Source organism: Eucalyptus grandis, chromosome 8, assembly GCF_016545825.1.
Source record: "Eucalyptus grandis isolate ANBG69807.140 chromosome 8, ASM1654582v1, whole genome shotgun sequence".
In the NCBI taxonomy this organism is placed as follows: Eukaryota; Viridiplantae; Streptophyta; class Magnoliopsida; order Myrtales; family Myrtaceae; genus Eucalyptus; species Eucalyptus grandis.
In genome coordinates, this window is record NC_052619.1 from 47,315,550 (window position 1) to 47,340,443 (window position 24,894).

A 24,894-nucleotide genomic window follows, 5' to 3' on the forward strand; every position below is an offset into this window, starting at 1 on the left:
GATTAGAGTAAACTATATATCGAGAAACAGCCCGAGAAGTTTCAAGAAAGCTGATGAGCTTACTACGAGAATGTCAACTTGTGGAATTTGTTGGAGACCTATGGTCTCTTCCTTCTTCGGTAGCAGGTGAGATTAGGTAGACGGTACCGGAAGTTGGGGAGGAGATGCGAAATGGCTGCAGGCCAACTGATTTTTGAACCGACGGGTACGGCCATTGCTTTCAGTGCTCTTTCGTCACGCTTCAGCTTGCCGGAGAAGGTTGAAGAAGCTCAAGGCGGAATGCAAGACATTACCATGGGGAGCTGCCCCCGTTCACCTAAATCAATCTATTGCATGCCAAATATTGTGAATTTAAGTAAACTTTTTTGTTCGGACTGGTGAAATTCTTCACCGAGCAATTCATTTAGATCAATAGAGAGATTGTGCTTATGTAATCACACGAGTAGAAAAATTTAGATTAGTAAAATTCAAAATTGATACGTAATTTAGAGCGGATAAAAATATTGACATAGCATGAAGTATGGGAATATTAATGTCGAGAGTCCCAAGTCAACTCTACAGGGGCAAGATTCATTAGAAACTAGCATGACCTCCACTCACATTCGGATGTACTACTGCCTAATTAAGTGAAAATTGGTCAACCAAAATAATAAATGTAGTATTTTTTTTCATGATACGCGTATTCATTGCATTAGAAGTAAAAGTTGTGCAGTATTTTATTAAGTATGATAATCAAAGTTGTGCACTGAGAGCTCTTGTCACCAAAACCTTCGTCACTAAAACTTTTGTCTAAGTAAAGTGAATATAAGTTTTAGTTATTTTTAGCAAAATAAAAAAAAGTAAAGTGTCTTTGGCATAAACGCTATAAAACGACATAAATTCGGTTCCGTGGAATTACGGGATACTTACATGGAAATTTCAATAAAATAGAGCAAGAGGAAAAGTTTCCTTTCATCAGAAATGAAAAAGAGAATTCTGAAAGAAAATGGAAAATATTCAGAAGTATAACAGAACAAAGAGGAAGAAGGGAGAGGGAATCTTACGTCCTGTCTCTAAGGGTTTGCATGATAATGTTTCTATTTCTCCCAATTTCTGTTCTTTTTTTCGTCGGAACAAAAGAAAAAAAAATAGAAATCTGTTTGGTAAATGCCAACTTATTTTCTATTCCTCGGAATAGAAAAATAGCTGGAGATTAGATTTGGAACAAAAAAAAAAATAGCTTATTGTTCTCAGGAACAATTTCTAAAAATAATTTTTTTTTTCCTTTTCTATTTCTTTTTTGTTCTTCTTCCTTGTTGCAGCCACCACCGACCGCTTGCCAACCGTCGGCCATCTCCTACCCCGTAGCCACCGTTGGCAACCAGCGATGGTCGCCGCGACTACCCACGGTTGCCGCCGCCCATAGCCCATCGGCCAATGACCGCCACCGTTCGTCGGCAACCTGCTGTCGCCAATCGCCACATGACCGTCGCACGATTGCCACCTGTCACCGCACGACGGTTGACCGTCATTGTCGACTGCTGCCCATAGCCCATCGGCCGCCACCCCCTCCCGCGGCCAATGGGTGGCAATCCTATGGAAGCGGTCGGCGGCAGCGATCGGTGGTGACGGTCGGCGGTCGTGCGGCAGTCGTGCGACGATCATGCAGTGATCGTGCGACAGTAGTGCGACAGTCGTGTGTCAATCATGCAACAGTCATTTAGCGGTTCGTGAGTAAGAAGAAAAAATAAATAAATACAAAAATTTATAAATTTTTACCAAACGCATTTTTTTTTTGTATTCCAAGAATAGAAATTTTGTATAATTACCAAACACCTTATTTGACTAAAAAATTCTTGGAGTATCTTGGAGTAGAAATAGAAAAAAAACTATTTCTGAAAAAAAATAGTTTTGTAAAATAGAATTGTTGACATGTACACCCTTACCCAACTTCCACGCATGCTTACAAAAAAAAAACGATTCTTTACATACTTGGTTAATATCTCTATCCATTTACATGAAACACTATCAAATAAACAGATATTCTCCGATTCACTTGTCCATTTATGGATTGGTTGGTGGGAAATCAGCCCTAGGGCAAGATTCTACCTTAAAAATCAATTGACCCCTCAAGAAGAGAGTACATGTAGTGATTGTTAGGCCACAATGGCTTCCGGTTCGACACTGAACTAGAGAGGATGGCAAGTTTTGAGGATGGAGGTGTAAAGTCGGCTGAGAGACTGTCCGATAAGCTCCTCGCCTGTCACTGCCAATAGCATTACATTTCTTGTTGAAACTCTCTCTTTGGTGGGTTACATTTTCAAATGAATCTAGAAATTAAACGTTGGGATAATGACTCTGGAGCCCTCGCCCAAGTGAGGGCCAACCTCCCCAGGCCAAATCCAGTGAGGTCGGCCCTCGCCTAGGCCAAGGGAGCCCTTGCCGGGGTTGCCCTCACCCAAGCGAGGGTTGTACTCACTCGAACCAGATCCAATGATATTTAGGATTTTTTTTGTCACTTTTTCTGATTTTTTGTAATAACAATGTTGTCCTAGACTTAGTGTGGTTTTTGTTCTGGTTTATTGATTGAACGCAATAACTTACCATGCAGGAGGAGGCGGAATAGATTATGATAGCCCCATCGAAGAGGTGCACCTCACAGTTTCGACCACAGATGACCCTTCGCTGCCCGTCCTGACATTCAGGACATGGGTTCTCGGGGTGGCCTCATGCGTGATCCTCACCTTCGCCAACCAATTCTTCACCTACCGGTCTAACCCACTTAGCATTTCGGCGGTTGCAGCACAAATTGTTACACTTCCCTTAGGAAGATTGATGGCCAGGACACTGCGTTCGAGGCCGATTCGGGTACCATTCATGGGATGGATATTCTCGCTAAATCTAGGACCTTTTAATATGAAAGAACATGTGCTGATCACCATCTTTGCCAGCTTCGGGATGGGCAGAGTCTATGTCGTGAGCATTGTCACAATTGTCAAGGCTTTATATCATAGGAGCATTAATATCATTGGAGCCTCCATGCTAGCACAAATGACTCAGGTATGCCAAGATAGATAAAAATATACACAATCTGTAACTGACTTCTTCAAGCTATGGTCACTATCTTTCCTTAAAGATGGGATTTGCTCATTTGCCTATGTTTGATTCTCTTTGTTGCGAAAAACAGATTCCCTCAAACCGATCCGATACTCAATCGAATCCATAAAACGAACGCGAAAGATGAGCCCATGAGTCACATGTATCACCGATCAAAAATACATTACGGAGTCGAATGTACCTTGTCTTTCAGATTAAATACCAATGTTAAAGTTCGAGGAAGAATTTTGATCCCGTTTTACCAAGGAGCATACCGTTGCTTTAAGGGGGAGAAAACTCTATTTTTGGAAGTGTACTGTTCTTACATTCTTTTTGGAGGAGAGCATTTCATCTGAAAAACGTACATCTGTAAAGGTACATCCCCTTTTTCTTTCTATCTCTTAAAACGTTTCCTCCAAGAGACGTAACTCCTCAATGTAAAACACCTCTTCCAAAAGACGCAACCCCTCAACGTATCCTTTAATATCTCAACCCTTCCTCCATGGGCTCTTAACCTGCAGGCCGGGTACTTAGGCCCAACGTGGGCAGACGGGCCTACTTAGGGCCAACGTGGGCGGACGGGCCTACTTAGGTCCATCAACACATAGAAAAATCCATCATCTCTCACTCGCACATAATGGGCCAAACAGGATCCTCTTTACCTTTCTGCAACATTCATACTGGTAAATAATCCGTGCAACCATCATACTTTGAAAGTTCGTTGCCATATATCTGTTAAGAATATATAACAGCTCATAATGGACATCACACTCTGAGTAAATTTAGTATGTAGTACCATAAATCGATTGATCACATTTATATATATTTTGATCTCTTTTTAAACAATGATATATTGTATTCACAATTATGATTGTTCCATAAAACAATTATAATTGGTCGACTGGTAAATACAAAATTAGAATGTGATTCTCCAAATTCGATCTTCCTCTTTCCTTCAAACTCTCAATTTAAGTTCAATTTGCTTTTCTAAAAATGTCCTATTAGATCGAATCAAATTCATAATTATTGGTAACATTCTAAGATAGCAAACACAAAATAGAAATCTTGAGAATAAATATGAGTCATGAGGGTACTGAATTGAAGAACTCTCTTTCTCAAAAGTCTCACACGGCATAAAAGTTGAGATCAAACTTTTGCCACTCTTATTGGTCATTTCATGCATACGTAGTATGAAATACGTATTACGGTATTAACTCATTTCCCATGAGACATATGTCTACACTATTAATAACATACAGATGATAGTTCAGACATACCTAATGTCTAACTTGAGTTCACATATCTACTTATTCACAGAATTTATCAGAACTCACATCTAACATCATAGACAGATAAAGTAAAATATGTGGATTATTTTACTTTTGGACATAGTAAATATTATGTCATCATCTTAACACTTAGTTAATGTGACATATATATTTTAAGTTTGAGCTCTCGATTATCACCTATATAATAAACTTAAAAACCGTCTCATCTCTATTTATCACATAGTAAATAGAGATGATTATTCGTGTGAGTGGGCTAATCTTTTATCTGTCCGACATATTTTCTCAACTTTATATATGCACTGAGCATTAAGATGCATAAACGTCAAATAAAGATTCATAGGCATTAATAATGAAAAAACACAAATTCATTAAATGTGAACACTTCAGGGAAATTACAATATTCAGTACATCAACCTCTACGCAGTCCTAGAGATTTCACATGACCACAAAATATATTTCTAGGTATTGGCTTTATCATAGGATTTACTACCATTCTATGCGTAGATATGTTAAGTTCACATCTTTTCGTGCAACCATATCATTGACAAAATTATACTTGGTATTTATATATCGGGTCTTGCTATGACATTTTGGATCTTTGGTGTACAATATAGCTGATTATCTATCACAGTTAACCAATAATAGATTTGTAGCATACCCAATAACATCTAAATGATTCAAAAATCTCTTAAGCCAAACACCTTCTTGTACTACTGCTGATAATGCCATGAACTCAACTTCCATCGTGGACAATGCTATACACGTTTGTTTCTTACTGCTCCAAGATATGGCGCCATTATTCAGTAAGAAAGCAAAACCAGAGGTAGATTTCCTTTCATTTAAATCTCTTCCTCAATCAGCATCTGAATAGCTTTCAAGTCGCAGATCTTTTCCTTGGTAATTCAGCTTGTAATAAGCAGTTCCCTTCATATACCTTAGTATTCTTTTAACGACTTTCCAATGTGCTTGACCTGGATTATATTGGTATCCACTCACCATTCCAATTGCAAAACATATGTCAGGTCTTGTAGACATTATAATGTACATCAAGTTTCCAACAGCACTAGCATAATGAACATATTACATTTGTTCTTTCTCATGTGGAGTCTTAGAACACATTTTATGGCTCAATTCTTCACCTTTTGCAATAAGAGTATCTATGGGTTTACAATCTTGCATACTAAATCGTTCAAGAACCTTATTTATGTATGTTTCTTGCGAAAGAGCTAATGATCCATTTGAACGGTCTTTGGAAATCTTAACTCCAAGAATGTATGCAGCCTTACCGATATTTTTTATCTCAAAGTTGAAAGATAACTAACTCTTGAGAGTATTAACAAAATCCATATTGTTTCCGGCAATTAGTATATCATCAATATATAATGATATGATCACAAATTAATCTTTAGATTTTGATATATACACAATGATCTCATCAATCATTGTAAAATCATATGCCACTATGGCATTATGAAAACATATATTCCATTGTCTCGATGACTACTTAAGGCCATATATCAATATCAAAAGTCGACATACATTTTCTTCTTGGCATTTCATAATGAAATCAGTAGGTTATTCCATATATATTTCTTCCTCTATTTCTTCATTGAAGAAAGTAGCATTTACATAAATTTGATGTAACTCAAAATCCGTACTAGCTACTATTGCCAGAATAATGTGAATCGAGATAAATCTCACTCTAAGAGAAAATTTTTCTCCATAATTAATTCATTATTGTTAATTACACCCCTTCGCCACAAGATGAGTTTTATGTTTTTCTATTGAGCCATCAGTTTTATGCTTTATTTTGAGAACCCACTTATTTCCAATGATTTCGCATCCTTTTGGAAGATCAACTAGTTCACAAACATGGTTTGACTTCATTGACTCCATTTCATCTTCCATTACATGCATCCATTTTTCCTTACTAGGGTAATTTAAAACCTCGTGTACATTTTTTGGCTCATCTTCATCTTGTGGAGCAACCATAAAAGTTTTCCTTTCAATGAAAACGTTGATGGGGAATACTTTCGCAACTTGTTCATCGTATGGGAGATTGTACACTTTGCACATTATTCTCCATCATGCTCCCACTCGGATTAGATAATGACGATATCGTTTCATCATGTGGTTGCATTTGAGAGTAAGTTGAATTAAATTCATCACTTCTTATGTTACTCCCACTTAGACGAATTTCACTAAACTCATTATCTGGATCCAATGTTTCAATCTTCACATATTTCTCAATTCTTAGAAAATTCATTATCTAAAAATGTGACATTCCATGATTCAAATTCAGTTACACTTTCACTTTCCTACTCACCTATGAACACATATCATTTCGAGTATTCAAAGTATTTTATAAAAATACTCTTCTTTCCTCTGGGACCCAATTTCCCAAACTTGTGAGAGGGCTCATAAGTATAGGCAGCACAACCCCATGATTTAAGAAAACTTAAGTTCGATTTTCTACCTGTTCATAACTCATATGGAGTGAAAATAACTAATTTGGAAAGCACCCGGTTAAGTATATATGTATCAATTAATAACGCATCACTCCAAAAAGTGATAGGTAAGTTAGCATGCGCCATCATGGACCTAATCATTTCCAGTATGGTTCTGTTCCTTCTTTCCGCAATACTATTTTGTTGAGGAGTATATATAATAGACAACTATCTTTCTATTCCATTTTCATCACCTAAATTTCTGAACACATCAGATAAATATTCTCGATCTCGATTGGATCTCAATACTTTTATTTTCTTGTATAATTAATTTTCTCCTAAGTTCATAAACTTTTTGAAACAACTCAATGCTTCAGACTTATAAAAAATCAAATAAGCATATCTGAATCGAGTATAATCATCTATAAATTAGATGAAATAAACAGCCCAATGCCTTCCTCTCACATTCATCGGACCACAGACGTTAGAATTGATTAAATACAAAGAAAATTAAGCTATTTTTCCATTTCCAAATGGTTTCCTTGTCGTTTTTCCTACTAGGCAATGCTAACATATGGGCAAATCGATTTTTTCAATGTTGCCAAGAAACCCTCTTTGGCTAGCCTATTCATACGTTATTTGCCAATATTAACAAGTCTAGCATGCCACATATTCACATCATTATTATATGAATTAGGAGATGTGAAAAGGGAATAATAAACATTGACATTACCATAGTCAACATTTAATATAATAAAACTATATAGAAAATAACCACAACCATAATAGTTTGTATCTAAATACAAATCCACATCACTATTATGGAAGTTCATATTAAAATCAAGTTTAACCAACACTAAAACAGACACTAAATTTCGACGAATCTCTAGAGCATATAATACATCATGTAGAAACAAAGTGCGTCTACCACACATGTTCAATTGGCAGGTGTCAATCCCTTTTACTTCAGCTTTGTAGTTATTTCCTACATAAATTCACTTAGTTCCAATTAGTACTCGTCGAAATTCCATGAAGGATTCTCTATCCTTCGCTACATGGTCTGTTACTCTTGAATCTACAGTTCATAAATGATTAGATTCAATTAAGAATACAAAACTTGACACTTAAGCAAAGTTCTTAAGAGTACAATGGGTGACTATCTTCTTTGACTCAAGATAGTTGTGAGCGTAGTGACCATTCTGGTCACAGTTATAATATTTCACAATTAAAATTCTATTCACTTGAGGACATTTTCCTTTCTTATGTTGATTAACTCTTGGTTTCTTGCAAGAATGACTTGATCCCTTTCATTTCCACATATTGAACAAATCAATACGCTTGCACTTAGAGCTCGAAGCCCCTTCTAAGCTGGAAGCAACACATAAAATATTTGTTTCCTGCTCAAATGCCTTGAGGCGATCCTTTGCTAGCTCAAGGTGGCGCACAACATCCTCAAATTCTTCCATAACATGGTCAAGAGCTTTTAGTGCTTCTTACTTTTCAAGCACATATTGAATTTTTTATTCAACATTTCATAATTCTCACCGTTCAAATCAGCAATTATGTTCTTAGTTGCTGAAGCCATCGTTCTGAACATATTGGACACATATGCATGAATTATTAATACCTATCATTTATGCATCAATTTTGCACAGATCTATCATATTAATAAATAATTTCAAGTAAGGTTTCAGAATCAAAATGTCTCTATGTTTCCAATCATCATCCAAAAAATCATAACTTAAAACTATAATTAATATAATCTTCTACCATGAATGGACCTAGACTTAGAACCAGGGAAGGAGAGTAAATTTTCTGCAGGTATGCATCCCACAGTGGGCGAACAACCTCGTTCAAGCCCTTCAGGGACAGCTTTTTAGCAGAAAACTACTCAGTCCTTTAGTTCAAAGCCTAGAGATACTCAGAGATGCCAGGATGGAAACGTTTCTAACCTACCCAAGCTGCATTTCTTGAAGGATCCTACCAGGCTGGAGAAGAAAAGGAAATTAGAAAGCCATGGAGAGATTTTCACAAGGCACACACTTTACTTTAGGGGACTCTGCCCAAAACATTACACTCTCCTTGCTTTATATAGGCAATAAAAGGTCACAAGGACACACACAGGGACCTAACTCACGGGTCCAGATACAAACAAGGGCATCGAAAGGGAATTATTCGCACACTATGAACAGTAACTGTACTGTGAACAATACTTTCCCTAGCCTAGTGCTACAGTAAAAGTGAACAGTGATTTGCTACAGTGAAATCGTACGGACTCAACGGTCCCGTCCGTCACGAGCATTGTAGCTACAAATTGAGTCATCCGAGCTATTTTCTAAGAGATGTGCCTCGTACTTTTGTTCAAGGGCTTCAAGGTCTTCAGGTGAGAGGATTTGATTTAGCCTTCGTGATGAGGATGCCTGTTCATGAGCCCAATGTGATGCTTCTTCTTCAGCCCAGTTTGTATTTTCGTCTTGTTGAGGGTCAGGAATTCTTGGCCGAGGCCAGTTGGATGGCTCTACATAGAAAGATGTGTCCATGCTTTGAAATTGTTCGTAGGGGTCCTGGGACAGAGGTCCTCCAAAGCGTGCATAAGGGTCCTGGGTGGATTAGACAATGTCATCTTCGCTTGTCATTTTAGGTTCTTCGGACAATGAGGCTTGTCTGTATTGTCCGAGTGCTTCCTTAACTTCTGGTGCTACGTCATAATGATCCCACGTACTGGGTGCATTATTCCAAATATCTTCGGGAATGGTCTTGTTTTCCTGGCACAAGATTCTCTAGAGTTCTCGATATTCATGTTCACAAAGTCGAACAGATCTAGGATAAGATTTGTAAATCCGGGCTTCTCGGCTATTCAAGTTAGGTTTATAGGATGTGGTTCCTATTTCCTAGTGGTGCATCGAGAATGCTTCCATTATTTCTGCAAAAATTCCAAGGAAGTCGGAAAAACAAGATGGTATGGACTTCAGGATTTGGTGTCATCAATCTCAATTCTTTTTCCAAGTCTTGTTTCCAAGATGTAGGATGATAGAACCAATTTAGAAATTCTAAAAGATTTCTATCACACTCCTTTTCAATGTTTCTTCTGAGCAAGAATATCCTTGTGAGATTAGCAATGAATCTTCTGGTTGGGATTTCAAAAGCTATGAGATACTTATTGGTTAAGTACCATAATAACGTTTTGAGCTGTTCAGGAAAATCATCTTCCTTCCAGATAAGAGAATGAATGAATGGATAATTCATATTTAACCCGAAATGATAAAGAATCGAACCTCCATTGAATCTGAATAGGTCTGTGTGGCATTGCCACATGAGGTTCTCCAAGTTCTCAGCAAGGCTGTCATCTGGATTTGCTGAATAATCTCCTGGGGGTATTTCCAGCTTTGTGAATCTTTGATGTTCTCGATTTTGTATTTTACTCCATGGTTGAGCATATGGAAAGTAGGCCTTTTGATATACATGTTGATCTCGGCTGGTGCTTTTGGCCTTGATAAGAAGTCAGCAAGTACATTCTTCTTTCAAGGAATATGCTTAGTTTCAAATGAGTATTTTGAGAACCATTCAACCCATCGAAGTAGTTGAGAATTTGGAATCTGTTTCGTTTAAACTTGGTCATCCGAGGAAAAGATGCCATGTCTAATTCCACCAGGAAGTGGTGGCCGATGAGATGAAACTCAAACTTTTTGATTCCATTTTTGACTGCTAAGATTTCTTTGAAAGTGGAATGGTAATGCATTTTAGCTTGGGAAAACTTTCCACTTTTATGAGCATAGAGGAGTCTCTTACCATCAATTTCTTCAAAAAGAACAGCTGCCCAGTATTCATCACTGGCGTCAGTTTGAAGAATTCTTTTGCATGTTGATGGTATTTGTAATGGTGGGAGATTTTGCATAATCTCCTTAAGTTCAGCGACTGCTTTGGTCTGGGCTTTTCCCCAAGGTGGGGAATTCTTCTTCAGCATGGATTGCAAAAGGATCAGAAGCTTTGCAATATTTGGGACAAAAACCCTGAGATAATTAATTATCCTAAGAAATTGCTGGACTTGCTTTGTTGTGAAGTTATCCTGAGGAAACTTCAGTAATTCTTGAGCGATATGTGGCCCTAGGTAGTATGTACCTTTGTTAAGGTGCATACCAAGAAATTCGATTTCTGTTTGGGCAATGTTCATCTTTCTTTGGGAAAGCATAATGCCATACTTTTTTCACGATTTCTGCAAACTGCTCAAGAAGTTGACAGTATGACTGCTCATCAGGACTGTAGAGCATAATATCGTCAATGTATACAGCTGCACTCGATAGAATTGGTTGGAAGATGTGACACATGGCCTTTTGGAAAAAGGGATGGTGCTACCTTTAAACCAAAAGGAAGAACTTTCCATTGGAAGTGCTGGTTCGGGATACAGAATCCTATTTTGGATCTATCTTCAGGATGAATGCCCAATTGCCAAAATCTGGCTTTGAGGTTGAATTTAGAATAGATGTGGACCTTGGTTAGACCACTAAAGAGAGAATCTCTAGATGGTAAAGGGAATTTATCATCTTGGAGGAAAAGATTGAGAGGTGGATAATTGATCACCAATCTCATTTTTCCTCTATTTTGCTCGGCACGCTTATTGACATAAAGGCTTCACAAGCCCATTGTGAGTCGAAAACTTCAATAAGGCCTTGTTGTAAAAGTTCCGAGCATTCTCTTTGAGCTAGAACCAAATGTTCTGGCTTCATTCCCATGTGGCTCGCCTTGGTTGGGTTTATGTCTTCATTTTTCTTGAAAGGAAGGCGAACAAAGAACTCTGGGTTTTCCCATAAAGGATGAGAGCATTTTTGAGCGAATTCTGCATGGGATTCTGAACAAGATTATAATAACTTCTGCATAATCGGATCTAGTAGACTCATTTGGATGGAAAAGAGTCTCTGGATATTGACAAACTTAGAAATGATCTTTATACCTAAGACATTTTCCAGAATGATACGAAGCCGAGAGATTTGAGTCATGATGTCCCACCCAATTATCAAGTCTTTATTGGGAAGGTTAGATCCAAAAATCTTGCAGTTATAGAGCATCGCGAGAAGAACTGGACAATTACATGAGTGATTTTGACATTTGTGGAGAAAGTATCTCCCGACGCACTGAAGTATCTGGTGTAAGGAGTCCAGAATTCTTCAGGAGGAATTTTGGTATCTAGGATAGAAAACTTGCTCCTGTGTCAATGAGAGCAATAACAATGATAGGTTTGGCAAACTTTGATGTAAGGATTTTTACGGGGAAGTGTGGACAAAGTGAGTTTGACTTGAAAATATGTCAAGGTTTGGTTAAGGGATGATGGTGATGTATGGAAAATATCTTGGACTACGAGTCTGACTCAATCTCACTGGAAGTTTGGTAAGAGGAAATGGCACAAAGAGTTTGTTCAGATAGTTCTTCATCAGCAGAGAATAAGGATTCAATATCATCATTTTCGAGGGAAATACCTATTTCGTTCTCAATATGACGGATTAGATGATTCTGACATTTTCTCGCTTGAGGACAATTTTTGGCAAAATGTCCTTTCTGATTGCAAATGTAGCAACGATTTGATTTTTTGTGACTTGTGCGATCCTTTCTTTTGCGTAGGTATCGCCATTTCTTCTTTTTCCGGAAATGCTTGGAGCCATGTTTGGATTTCTTTATCCAAAACTTCTTGTAGTGTTTCTTCTTTTGAGAATGCTTGCCACATGTACCATCACAGTCTTTCTTGGAGCATTTAATTTTCAGCTCCTGACGGAAGCAGGCTGATTCGAGGCGTTTATCATCTGTGATGTATGTTCGCACCATCTGGCGTTTTAAGCATAATTCTTCTAGGCAAAGATGGATTTCTTGCCGTATTTCCCCTAAGGGAATATCTTGTACCCGCCTTTGTTTTCCAAAGAATGATCTTTCAACCATCTGGGATAATTCTTTCGGGATGGAAGTAAGGAAAACATGCTTCAAATTTGGGTCTGCTCCAACTTGATAAAAGGTTTGAAGCATTAATTTAAAATGCTTATCAAGATGTTTCTTCTGGAGGGAGCAGCATCGTCTTTCAAAAAACTCTCTTCTTTTTATCTCTATGAGATCACCGGGTTTTCCCACAAAGACATGATATAAGAGAGTGAGGGCATGGCTGAAATTAGGTGACATCAGAAAATGAATCTGGTCCTGCTCTGACAGTGATTGCCACCAGAACTTCAAGCTTCCTGTGAATCTTGTAACGAAGTTATACAAGACATCATTCATATCATGATTGGTGATAGACTGGGTATTCAACCAAGTATGAAATTCTTCAAGCCTTGTTGGCCATTTCTGATAAGGAATGTCATCAATGGTGAAGAATTGTTTTGATGCGATGGACGCATACTGAGTAGGATTGCTTGTCTGACCCATTTCTATGTTAGAATAATCTGATTCCATGTCATCATCAACCATGAATATTGATGAGGTAACTGGTGCAATGGGGAGGGTATCAACTGTAGGAATTGAGAAGGATGAGGAGGAGGAAAATGATACTGAAGATTCTGTTTCAGTATCATTAGAAGTTTGCTCTCTTTTGGGAGCGAGTCTATTTTCTGGATTGGGAGGATCAGGTTGTTCAGGCTGTTGAATAACAGAGTCAGGTTCCTGGGTGCCTAAATCCTTTAGAAAAGATTCTAATGGATTTGATAGCATCATCTATTCTGGCCCTTCTCTTATGACAATGGAACTTGCTCCTGTAGGTGGTACTTTTTCTTTCCCATTTTCCTTCTGCAGGGTTTTGAGGCGATTTCGTAAGTCTGCCATATCCGATTCTCTTCTATAAGGATATGTTGGAATAGTGGCAAAAATGGATGTTTGTGGTAGTGGGGGTAAATACCCGGTTTTAACAGGTGGTGCCAATGGGTCAAATGGTCTGAACCTTCCTTCTTCAAGAAGCTGGATTTGGTTTTTGAGCTTCTCTATTTCTGGCTTTGGATTTTCGAGATAATGGTACCCAAGATGTTGTCCACGATTCCAAGGCGTGAAGCCTTTTCTGGAATTCGAAAGTATCTTCTTGGTACTTTCATCATACCTTTGGAGATCTTGTTACACATTTCCAATTTTGGAGTCAATTGCCTTGAAGGCATTGTTTTGTGCTAACAGAGTCTCTGATTGCCAATTTAGAACAGCTTCAGCGGTAGAGGTTTTTTTTCTGTCTCCCATGTTCATCCACATCGGTGGGAGTAGGAACTTTAGGAACATGGCAGTACCTACCATGAGGATCAATAAACTCTTCTGCAGCAGGGAACGAGAGTTTAGAACCTTCCTTAACAAGAGGAGGAAAGTCAGTATCCTGAAACATAGCGATAGAAGAAGTAGGTGGTGCTTCTTCTGGAACTTCGAGGGGGTAAGAATGCTTCTTAGCCCACTTAAGGATTGGCTTATAGAATGGAGAGAGGACTTGCTTTTTCTGGGGAGGAGATGGTGGTGGTGTTTTGGGTGGATCTGATGAGGCTTGGGATGTAGTACTAGACTCTGGTGGTGGAGGTGGTGCATAAGAAACCATGAATTGGTATTTGTCGCATTCACCAAGAGTATCAACGGATGAATCTCCGTCTAAGTACCTTTGGAACATTTTATCCTTTGGCCTCTTCCGTAGAGGTGGAGACTTTGCAAAAGGGTCTACCTCATCAGGAGAATTTATACAGGAGGAACATTGGCAGAAAGGATCCCAAAAACAATGACCATAATTGTCTTTATAGTAATGAACAGGATGTCCATCACCATCAAAGTGTCGAACATGCTTTTTTTGGGTCTAGCTCGGAAATGGATTGAGGAACACATGGTTCAATCATGAAGAGGGTTTGGAAGATAGAAGGACTTTCTTCCTTTTCCTTGCCAAATTTGATGGAGACAGTTCCATCTTTTTTCCTTACGAACTCGAGTCCGTAGACTGGAAAGGCTTGTTGTGCTGATGTAGTTTTTCGTAGTTGGTAATCCAGGTTTCTGGAAGAAGCTTGGCCAACGTATCCTTTGGAATCTGTTTAGGAACATGGATACAGGATGATTGGTCATTTTGCATAGAGATGAACAAGACATCTTCATTACCATTATTGAAGTTGAGATCAAGTGCATGGTTCTGCACTCGATAAACCATCTAGTAATGTAGTGTTGCAGCTACAGAGTCAGCAGTTTGAGGGGCTCCAATAAGTTGAACTTGGACTTTCATAAAAGAAAGTAACTGAGGATATGAAAGGGCGATGTTGAAGTTGGGGGTATAGAGTGACAAAGACTATTCCTGCATTCAAAGTAGTTTGAACAGTACCAATGCAAGCATGCTGGTATTGTAAAAACCTGGTGTCTAGCAATGCTATTCTTGCCACAACCGGCAAACCTTTCTGACCGTGGAAGGTTAGAGCAAGACGAACAGCTCCATAATGGACATGAGTGTATCCCTGTCGAGCCCATTGTCTGGGAAATTCTAGAGGGATCTGGAGAGTAACAAAGTATTCCTTTTCAGTAGCAGGAATAGGATGCTGGTCGAATTTGGAGGACTGGACGTACTCCTTTACTTGCTTTGGGGTTTGGTGAATAAGCTGGCGAATGGAGCGGATGGGTGAAAATGATGAGTTTGGCTTTGCAAAAGTGGAATAAGGGTTCATGAGGGGGAGCTGGGTTTCAGAAATCTTGGTTTCATCACTAAGAGAGACTTCATAAAGATAGTCTATCTTAGAAGCATTAGAGACACGAAACTTAGGAGGTGTTGAAGACGAAGATGAAGGTGTAAGAGAAACTGGTGCTTCGAGGATTTCTGGTTCTGTAGACATGATAAGAAGAGATCTTCTCAGCTCTAGATTCACCTATCAAGTGCATGGAATGGATACTATTAAAAACGAAACCATGGCTCTGATACCATGAATGGACCTAGACTTAGAACTACGGAAGGAGAGTAAATTTTCTGCAGGTATGCATCCCATAGTGGGCGAACAACCCCGTTCAAGCCCTTCAGGGACAGCCTTCTAGCAAAAAACTACTCAGCCCTTTAGTTCAAAGCCTAGAGACACTCAGAGATGCTAGGATGGAAATGTTTCTAACCTACCAAAGCTGCATTTCTTGAAGGATCCTACCAGGCTGGAGAAGAAGAGTTTCAATAATTAAACATGTCTATTACACTAAGTAATATATTCAGAGGAAATTATCAACATAGAAAGAGATATTTACACCTAAAACATTTCAAACTAATCTAAGAAAAATAAATAGGGAAAGTCTCTTCTAATCTCTTAGTAAAAATCTCTGAGAATACTAAAGGTATATTGGCCAACCACGAAAAAGCCTTTGGAGAGCTCTCATGCTATCTCCAAGGCGCATTCACTCTGCGCCATGTGACACTCAACCAAAGGTTGAAGTTTTGGTTAACTCGATTTTATAGTATTTTCTTACAAAAGCTACTACAAGCCTCTTATAACCCGAGACCACGTTGACCTCCCATAGGCGATCTAACATCGCTTGTCATTCAGGTAGAAGAGTGTTCATTAAGGCTAGCATTTTCTCAAAATTCGGCATATGATAACCATTCCAAATAATTTCTTGTATCATTTGATTGATCTTGATCACGTGTGATACTACATCACCGTTATTCCACCGATAATTAGCTAACTCTATCATTAGCCCTTTAAGTCTTGCATTTTCTTTGTCCATTCTCGGAAATGCAGGCATGCGTGTTCCTATAACAAATGCAGAACAAAAATGGATTACTTATAATCTACAATGAACAAAACGGAAAATATGTAATTTTCCATGGTTTCTGCAACAAATACAGAACAAAAAATGGATTACTTATGATCCACAATGAACAAAACGGAAAATATATAATTTTCTTCTTTCCTTTTTTTTTTGGCAGTCAACGACGGTCAACGGTGATCAACACCGGTCAATGGCCTAAGTCAACGAGTCAATGATCAAAGTCAACGGTCAAACGGGTCAACGGTCAGACGAGTCGAGGTCAACGGGTCAGAGTCAATCTTGTCGAGTCGCATGAGTCGAGTTGGGTCGAACCAACCAACCCGGCACGTGCCACACAGTGCGTGGATGACATCATGGCACTCGCCAGCGACCGCGCGTGTGCGTCGCACGCGCCTGGGATCGAAATGGCATGTGCGTCACATGCGCTCGGAGGGACCGAATCGGTGTGTGCACGTCTGATGGCCTCTAGTGGCGATCCACCACTCGATTTTCTCATATCGATGAGAGCTTCGACCCTACGCTATCAAAAACGAACTTTGATTTACAGAAAACCCAAAAACGAGGGGGGAAGTACAGGTGTGGGGATTTTTCGTCCCCGATCGACCGACGGCAGTGTTTCACAAAAAATTCAATCATAAGCAAATGATAAACATGAAAAGGGATCGGGAAACATGAATAATGGCTTTGATACCAATGTTGGAAAAAACAAATTCCCTAAAACCGATCCGATACTGAATCGAACTCATAAAACAAATGCGGAAAACGAGCCTAGGAGTCACATGTATCACCGATCAAAAGTACATTACAGAGTCGAATGTACCTTGTCTTTCACAGATTAAACACTAATGTTGAAATTCAAGAAAGAATTCTGATCTCGTTCTACCAAGGAGTGTACTATTACTTTAAGGGGGAGAAACTCTGTTTTTGGAAGCATACTATTCTTACATTCTTTTTGGAGGAGGAGAGCACTTTATCTCAACGTACATCCGTAAAGGTACATTCCCTTTTTCTTTTTCTCTTAAAACGTCTCTTGGAAGAGACGTAACCTCTTAACGTAAAACGCCTCTTCCAAAAGACGTAACCCCTCAACGTACCCTTTCATATCTCAACCCTTCCTCCATAGGCCCTTAACATGTGGGTCGGGTTCTTAGGCCTAACGTGGGTAGACAGGTCTATTTAGGCCCATCAACACATAGAAAAACTCATAATTCTTCTTGCGAAATGAATTATAGTTGCTTGGCTACGGCTAGGCTGGTTTGTTCAAAAAATACCCGGTGGACTCTCCGTAGATGTGGTGGCCATCCAATCTTGTACAGGTCTCTCTATTGTGTGGCAGTCGTTCGACGGTCATGCAGTCGTCATGCGACAATCGTGTAGTCGTCATGCGGCGGTCGGCAGTCGTGTGGCAATTGTGCGACAATCGTGCGATGCTTGTGCAGCCGTCGTGCGGCGGTCGTGCGGTGGCTATCCAACCTTGTACATGTCTCTCTGTTCGGGTGCCTGTTCCCTTTCTTTTGGCTCTCATGAGACAAAAATCTTCTTCTTCTTGTTACCTTCCTCTGAATCTCACATCCATTCGTTCACATTACCAACTTTTTATCTCACATTTAGGGCTTTGCATTAAAAGGAAAAGAGGCCCAAGGGAGGATTTACGAGGATCCAATTTTTCCTGGTGTTTTTCATATCGAGCTTTGCTTATTATCTAGTGCCGGGATATCTTTTCAAAAGAATCGCTCACCTCTTGGTTGTTTGTTGGATATGGAAGAAATCAATCACTCACAGCAAGTCGGTTCTGGTTCCTACGACTTCGGGTTGGGCTCGTTCAGCTTCGACTGGTCCTCAGTCTCCTCATTCTTGGGAAGCCCTCTAGCCTTCCTAGGCTCTTCCATTCTCAACATCCTTGCCGGGATCTTCTTGATTGTCTATGTCATTCTCCCTATCCTTTATTATTCCAATACATACGAGGCTAAACAGTTCCCCATGACTTCCTTCAGGAATTTTGACTCGTCTCACCAAGAATATAACATTACTTGGATTCTCAATGCCCAAAATTTTGACTTGGATCTGGAGGCCTACGATGGTTATAGCAAACTTTACCTCATCATCTTCTTTGCCTTAAATTATGGGCTGAATTTTGCAGTTTTGGCCACTACCTTTACGCATGTCGCCCTGTTCCATGGAAAGTACGTTTCTTCATTTTTATATATTTTCTCCCTAGTCGTGGGCAATGTATCATTACTTACATACGTAACGTAGATGTACTACAAAGAATTTTAAATTGTCATTTATTCAACTCAACGAAAAATTTGGTTTTCCAATTGTTATCTAGTCCAGAACAATTTGGTAAATGTCGAAGAAAATAGCGGGAGGCAGTTACCTCGGAGACGTGCACACCAGGCTGATGAAGTAGAACTATGAAGCAGTTCCTAAGTGGTGGTTTCACACTATCTTGATTGTAGTGTTGGGACTCGCTCTGTGGGTTTGAGAAGGTTTCGACAAACAGTTTTAACTGCCTTGGTGGGGACTCCTCCTAGCGTGTGGGATGACACTATTCTTCACATTATCAATTGGGATCATCACAGCCACGACAAACAATGTAATTTACATATCTAGCAATACGAGAATGTGAGGTAAATTAACAAGCCAATACCAAAGAAAAACATTTCTCACACACATGAAATTTGCTATTGCAAATGCTAGGGCTAAATATGATCATGGAGTTGATCATAGGATTTATTTATCCAAGGAAGCCTCTCGCCAACATATCCTTCAAGATGTATGGCTACATCAGCATGGTCCAAGCGATCTCATTTACTTCAGACTTCAAATTAGGTCACTACTTGAAGATTCCTCCGAAGTCGATGTTCCTAGTTCAAGTAAATTACATCACAGAGAATTGAGGCCTTTTAAACTCCTACCTTTTTCTCACTTTGGGCTTGCTCACGACATTGTGAAACTTCCCAATTCCACAGTTGGTTGGGACGATTATCGGTTCAAACGTCTATTTTGCCACCGTGTGGTGACTAATCACCAGTAGCCCCAACATATGCAAACGGTCCCAGCTACCATAGGGAAGTCTATGGACATGCCTCGACGACAATGTCTTTTATGACACCTCATTCATCCGAGGAGTCATCGGCCTACTCAGGATGTTTGGAAAGCTAGGGATCTATCACCACCTGAATTGGTTCTTCCTCATCGGACTGCTTGCCCCTATGCTAGCCTCGTACCTATCGCATAGGTTCCCTGACAAAAGGTGGATTCAGCATACTAAGAGCCAGCATGGTAACGTTTCTATTTCTCCCGGTTTATGTTCTTTTGTTTCCCAGAATAAAGAAAGAACATAAATCTGTTTGGTAACATTAACTTATTTTTCTATTTTCCGGAATAGAAAAGTGATTGAGGAATAGATTTAGAACAGAAATAAGAAACAAAAAAAAAAATAGCTTATTATTCTCGGAAACAATTTCAAGAAATAATATTTTTTCTTTTCTATTTTTCTTTTGTTCTTCTTCCTTGTTGTGGCCATCGTCGGCCACCTCCCACCGCTCACGACAACCATCGGCAGCCGATTGTCGGCGACGGTTGCCGCCACCTGTAGCCCATCTGCGACGACCGCCGCCATTCATCGGTAGCCTGCCGTTGCCAATTGCCGCACATCGCCGCCTGCCGTTGCATGTCGATCCCAACCGTTGCCGCTGCGTCGCCGCCACAAGACCGCCCTCAGTTCACCGGCCACCGCCCCTCTCGTATTTGGTGGGCTGTGGGCGGAAATCTGCAGGCGGCGATCGTTCGGCAATTGTGCGGCGGTCGTGCGATGGTCGTGTAGTCATCATGAAACGGTTGGTGGCGACGGTTGGCGGTGTGCGGCAATTGTGCGACGATCGTGCGACGGTCATGCAGCCGTCGTGCGGCAGTCGTGCAGTGGCCATCCAACCTTGTACAGGTCTCTCTGTTCAAGTGCCTGTTCCCTTTCTTTTGGCTCTCACGAGAGAAAATTCTTCTTCTTCTTGTTACCTTCCTCTGAACCTCACCTCCATTCGTTCACATTATCAACTTTTTATCTCACATTCAGGGCTTTGCATGAAAAGGAAAAGAGGCCCAAGGGAGGATTTACGAGGATCCAATTTTTCCTAGTGTTTTTCATATCAAGCTTTGCTTATTATCTAATGCCGGAATATCTTTTCAAAAGAATCGTTTACTTCTTGGTTGTTTGCTAGATATGGAAGAAATCAATCATTGCACAGCAAGTCGGTTCTGGTTCCTACGGCTTCGGGTTGGGCTCGTTCAGCTTCGACTGGTCCTCAGTCTCCTCATTCTTGGGAAGCCCTCTAGCCTTCCCGAGCTCTTCCATTCTCAACATCCTTGCTGGGCTCTTCTTGATTGTCTATGTCATTCTCCCCATCCTTTATTATTCCAATACATACGAGGCTAAACGATTCCCCATGATTTCCTTCAAGAATTTCGACTCGTCTCACCAAGAATATAACCTTACTTGGATTCTTAATGCCCAAAATTTTGACTTGAATCTAGAGGCCTACGATGGTTATAGCAAACTTTACCTCATCATCTTCTTTGCCTTAAATTATGGGCTGAATTTTGCAGTTTTAGCTGCTATCTTTATGTATGTCGCCCTGTTCCATGGAAAGTACGTTTCTTCATTTTTATCTATTTTCTCCCCAGTCGTGAGCAATGTATCATTACTTGCATATGCAACGTAGATGTAGTACAAAGAATTTTAAATTGTCATTTACTCAACTCAGCAAAAAATTTGGTTTCCAATTGTTATCTGGTCCAGAACAATCTGGCAAATGTCAAAGAAAACATTGGGAGGCGATTACCTCGGAGACGTGCACACCAGGCTGATGAAGCATAACTATGAAGCAGTTCCTTAGTAGTGGTTTCACATTATCTTGATTGTAGTGTTGGGACTTGCTCTATGGGTTTGTGAAGGTTTCGACAAACAGTTCCAACTGCCTTGGTGGGGACTCCTCCTAGCGTGTGGGATGGCACTATTCTTCACATTACCAATTAGGATCATCATAGCCACGACAAACAATGTAATTTACATATCTAGCAACATGAGAATGTGAGGTAAATTAACAGGTCGATACTAAAGAAAAACATTTCTCACACACACGAAATTTGCTATTGCAAACGCTATGGCTAAATGTGATCATGGAGTTGATCATAGGATTTATTTATCCAGGGAAGCCTCTCGACAACATATCCTTCAAGACGTATGGCTACATCAGCATGGTCCAAGCGATCTCATTTACTTCAGACTTCAAATTAGGTCACTACTTGAAGATTCCTCCGAAGTCGATGTTCCTGGTTCAGATAAATTACATCACAGAGATTTGAGGCCTTTTAAACTCCTACCTTTTTCTCACTTTGGGCCTACTCACAACATTGTGAAACTTCCCAATTCCACGGTTGGGACGATCATCGGTTCAAGCGTCTATTTTGCCACTGTGTGGTGGCTAATCACCAGCAGTCCCAATATATGCAAACAGTCTCAGCTACCACAGGGAAGCCTATGGACATACCCCGGCGACAATGTCTTTCACGACGCCTCAATCATCTGGGGAGTCATCGGCCCGCTCAAAATGTTTGGAAAGCCAGGGATCTATCACCACCTAAACTGGTTCCTCCTCATCAGACTGCTTGCCCCTGTGCTAGCCTGGTACCTATCGCGTAGGTTCCCTGACAAAAAGTGGATTCAGCATATTAAGGGCCTATATGGTAACATTTCCATTTCTCCCGATTTATGTTCTTTTGTTCCCCGTAACCAAAACAAAAAACAAAAAAAACAAAAATCTGTTTGGTAACGTCAACTTATTTTTCTATTTTCCGGAATAGAAAAGTGATTGGAGAATAGATTTAGAACAGAAATAAGAAAACAAAAAAAAAATAGCTTTTTGTTCTCGGAAACAATTTCAAGAAATAAGTTTTTTTTTCTTTTCTATTTTTCTTTTGTCCTCTTCCTTGTTATGGCCACTGTCGGCCACCTCCTGCTGCTAATGGCCATCGTCAGTAGATGATCGTCGGCGACGATTGCCGCTGCCTGTAGCCCATCGCCCGACTATCGCCACTGTTCACCGGCAGCTTGCCATTGCCAACCGCACAATCGCCGCTTGCCATTGCATGACCATCAACCATCGCCGCCGATTGCCACCATAGGACCGCCATCCACAGCTCACCGGCCATCGCCCCCTCTCGTAGCTAGTGGGCTATGGGCAACAATCCTGCAACGATGGTCATGCGGCAATTGTGCGGCGGTCATGCAGTCGTCATGCGGCAATCGACAATGACGGTCGGCGGTTGTGCGGCAATTGTGCAACGATTGTGCAACGGTCGTGCAGCCGTCGTGCAACGGTCGTGCAGCCGTCGTGCAGCGGTCATGCAACAATTAGCAGTCCGTGAGTAAGAAGAAAAACAAACAAATACAAAAATTTATAAATTTTTACCAGACGCATTTCTATTCTTTTTCTATTACAAGAATATAAATTTTGTATAATTACCAAACACTTTATTTTACTCAGAAATTGTTCTTGAAGTAAAAATTGAAAAAAATTCTTTTTGAAAAAAATAGTTCCCCAGAATAGAAACGTTGCCATACACACCCTAAATCAATATTAAGCTGATTTGAGAAATGGGAAATATAGCTGCCTAAACTCTAGATAACTCATATTTGAAATAAAATATTTCAATTCCTACAAGAAAAATATTTCAATTCCTACAAGAAAAAAATATTTCAATGGCATAATTATCTTTAAGAGACATCATTAGCTCGTCCCATATCTATATAGCTTTAAATTAAGTGGACTTAATTTTCTTTATGAAATTTTTTTCCAACTGAGGGTAGTTAGGTGTTTCAAAAATTCGGAGCCATAATTACAAGGTATGTTCAAAGATAGGATAAATATTCTATCCACTCCGAAACGTGCACATTCCTAACAAATACATAGATTTTCGAAAACTTAAAAGGACAATTGCAAGAAATACAAAAAAAAAAAAAAAGGGGCAGCAAATTTTAGAATTTGAAGAAATTGCCGAGGACAAAATACGCCTTGCAAAAGTTGCTGCAATGCTGCTGCTTCCACATGAACCATTATTTTAAATTGAATTTCGTTAACAAATGCTCTAATTAAGAAACTAATCGAAAATATTTGTTATTTTCAATGTGTTGTTTTTCCTTTGTGTAATGCATAAATCGATTAATTGGAAATATATTTCCAATATAAACATGGTTTATGAGTTTCCAGGAGCATTCATTAGTAAGACTCTTCAGAATTTAGTTGAAGGAGAGTTTGCGTACTTTTTATTGATTAATAAGGGCGCCATGCCGGATGCATTTATGAGGAAAAAAAGGTAGTTTTTCAAGGAAACAAAATTAGGCTAAAATAAACTCTTCTCTAATGGGGTGTTTTATAAGTTTCAAAATAGTGGGTATATAGTTTCAATTAAAATAATATATCTATCTAAGTTTGTTCTTATATTAGTCCAGAAACAGAGTCAGCACTCAGCAGAAAAGAAACTATTTCCTCGCATTAGTGATACACGTGCGTTTGAATTTAGAAAAATAGTTGATAATACACATGCCATAATGAACCTTAAGTTATATATGCTGAAATAGTTTCTTGCTCTGTCCAACTACCCAATGATATTATGTTTCATGGTAATATGTCACCAGTCTTGTTTGTTTTTTTTTTTTGAGTCGAAATGTCACTAGTCTTATAAGTCGTAAAAGTTAAAGATAATTGTGAGTAAGCTACTAAGATGTGAAGCAGACTCCAAATTTATTTTCGTCCAAGAGATTTGTGGCATGAAAGAATGAACTAAATGTCAGATATTAACAAGAAAATATCGAGCATTTGACAGAAGAAAAGAAAACCTGTTTTTGCAATGAGCAAGGGAGAAGCAACAATAAGGTTGAACCAATTAGCCTCAAGCAAAGAAAAAAATTCTCTCAAGTCTTATAACACATTTTTCTGCAAATTCGCTGCATATCATAGAGTAAAAAGAGTTCTCAAGTTCAAACACAAGTAGGTTGATGAGAATCGTGCATTACAAGATCGTTAAGCTGATTTATTTGATCTCGGTGGTCTAAGATAAGTAAGACTTGTCACAAGCCGGCGACTTGAGCTGATAAATCACATGCCTTGGTAAGCCAAATTGGATATATCGCTCGGTCGCAATCAAATCTACTGATATTTCAAGTTACATTGAGCATGTAGTCGCAAACAGCAGCATGAGAAGTGCTAAAATGGTGTCGAAGGAGTTGAACAGAGACAATTTCGGGACATGAGTTGTGAATTGCGATTCACATCCGAGTTTTTACTAGTAGCTCTCTTTCCCCTAGCAAT

The 24,894-nt window shown here is 39.5% G+C and overlaps 1 pseudogene; it reads left to right on the forward strand.

Moving 5' to 3' along the window:
• The first annotated feature begins 171 nt into the window (after nt 1–171).
• On the forward strand, nt 172–23,903 carry LOC104452165 (annotated as a pseudogene).
• The last annotated feature ends 991 nt before the right edge of the window (nt 23,904–24,894 follow it).